Genomic DNA, 2,184 nt, shown 5'->3' on the forward strand with positions numbered 1-2,184 from the left:
GAAGGAAGCTATTCAAGAACAAATGGAACTCTTTTTACTACAAGAACAGGTAGAAAAAAATTGATTAATCATTTAATAACTTTATAATTTCACTTTCAAATTCTTATAATTAGTATCTTTTAATATCTTTTTATTTCATTTGAATATAATATTAATATATAAATAAAATGAATTTGAATGAAAATAGAATAAAAAAAATAGAATAAATAAAATAGAAGGACAAGGTATAAATTGCATATATTTGCATATATATGCAAATATATGCAAACAATTTGCGTCCAATAGGATTTGAACCTATACCTAAGGTTTAGAAGACCTCTGTCCTATCCATTAGACAATGGACGCTTCTATTTTTTTTTCTTTTATTCTTTAACCTTATTAACTAAAAAAGGTTAAAGAATAAAAGAATTCTATATTCTATATATAGAAAAGATATAGAAAATAAATAAAATTCAATTTGTTATAAATACCTAAAACTAAATTAAGAAATTAAAAAAAAGAATTGACAAATTCATTTAAAATTCTAGATTCATTCTATAAGAAAAAAGATAGATTCAAATAGAATAAATAGAGAATATAAGCGGGTAGCGGGAATCGAACCCGCATCGTTAGCTTGAAAGGCTAGGGGTTATAGTCGACGTTGATTCATCATTTTGATTTCAATTTAACGTCTCTAATTCAAAACCGAACGTGAAACTTTTGTTTCATTCGGCTCCTTTACAAAAAAATTAAGAGATAGAAAATAAAAAAATTGACCCATAACATCTATGTCAGCCTTTTTGTTTTGTATGAATAAGTTTAAAACATCTTGCTTTTTAGATGATCCCTCTAGAAGAGCAGTATTATAATAATCTATGTTTTTTTCTAGTTACTTCATTCTCTATTTCTATTTAATAGAATCTTTAGGAAAAGCATAAAATTTCTGTCGAGCTAAAAAAATGTTGATGTCTCTAGTAAACTAAAAGAATCGTTTAATAGCTATTTTGCTTCAGTCTCTACTATACAAAAAAATGGAAGATTTAGTTACGATTAGAAATAAACTTTCTATATATCTCTCCATAGATCCTTTCGTCATACTCAAAAAAATTCGGATTATAGATCCAATTCCAAAAACTTATGTTTCATAATTTTAGAACTCAAGTTGTCAATTTAGAATTGATTCTTCTTGTATACAAATTACGATAATGTATATTATACCGCAAATCATTCATTGAGAGTATAAAGGATTCCCTTTAAGTAAGAAATAAAGTTTTTGATCGGAATATGAATCAAACGGGGGATCCCTTAACTATTTAGGGGTCCATGGAATGAATCGCACTTTTACCACTAAACTATACCCGCTACAATACAATTATTGTATCTTTTGTAGAACAAAGCAATCAGAAAAAATCAATAAAGAAATAGAGGGGCATAATATTCAATATTCTAATAATTCGAGTATTGACATGTTTAATTAGAGTATCTTCTAATGAAATTTGAAAAACGGGGTGAATTACATTTTTGGATTTTGTTTTTGCTGAAGGTATTTTTTTTTCGAATAAAGTACATTCAATTCAAATAAATCATTGTTATTCAATATTCATGGGAATAAAAAGAGCCCGACTAGGTACTGGCCAGGCTCTTTGGCTGTAGAAAAAGAAAAAAGGAAACTAAAAAATAGAAGAATATAGAATATAATAATGAATCGAAATCAAATAGAAAAAAAAGAGATAAGATAAAAAATAAGATAAAAAGAAGTCTTTTTTTTTCAAGCTCCATTTTTTGCTCTTCTTGTTTATGTGATATAACATAAACAAAGTAATTCTATTTTTCAATTGGGGAGAGATGGCTGAGTGGACTAAAGCGTCGGATTGCTAATCCGTTGTACAAATTTTTGTACCGAGGGTTCGAATCCCTCTCTTTCCGTTGATAATTTGATATTTTTTGTTGAACTTCTTTGTTTTCCTTGTTTGTTTGATTTTTTTATTTACTAGTTAAAGATGTTAAAATAAAGAAAATCCTAAAAATATTTTAAAATCCAGCACAAGCAAGAAAAACACAGAATCCACCTTTTTCTTATTCTTCACGCCCTGGATTACGTCCTGGATCGTTAGATAGGAATCCGAAGATGAAAAGAGAAACGAAGAATATCACTACCGTGTAAACAAATAGTTTTAGAGTAAGCATTATAAAATCTCCAAGATA

The 2,184-nt window shown here is 27.4% G+C and overlaps 2 non-coding genes across 2 annotated transcripts; one reads left to right on the forward strand and one right to left on the reverse strand.

The window, feature by feature from the left end:
* Window positions 1–273: 273 nt before the first annotated feature.
* TRNAR-UCU (transfer RNA arginine (anticodon UCU)) lies at window positions 274–345 on the reverse strand. The gene has a single exon. It is a non-coding gene; the product is annotated as a tRNA-Arg (tRNA).
* A 1,473-nt stretch (window positions 346–1,818) lies between these two features.
* Window positions 1,819–1,905, forward strand: TRNAS-GCU (transfer RNA serine (anticodon GCU)). Its single transcript has one exon. It is a non-coding gene; the product is annotated as a tRNA-Ser (tRNA).
* The last annotated feature ends 279 nt before the right edge of the window (window positions 1,906–2,184 follow it).

This window comes from Glycine max, chromosome 11, assembly GCF_000004515.6.
Source record: "Glycine max cultivar Williams 82 chromosome 11, Glycine_max_v4.0, whole genome shotgun sequence".
NCBI classification, from domain to species: Eukaryota; Viridiplantae; Streptophyta; class Magnoliopsida; order Fabales; family Fabaceae; genus Glycine; species Glycine max.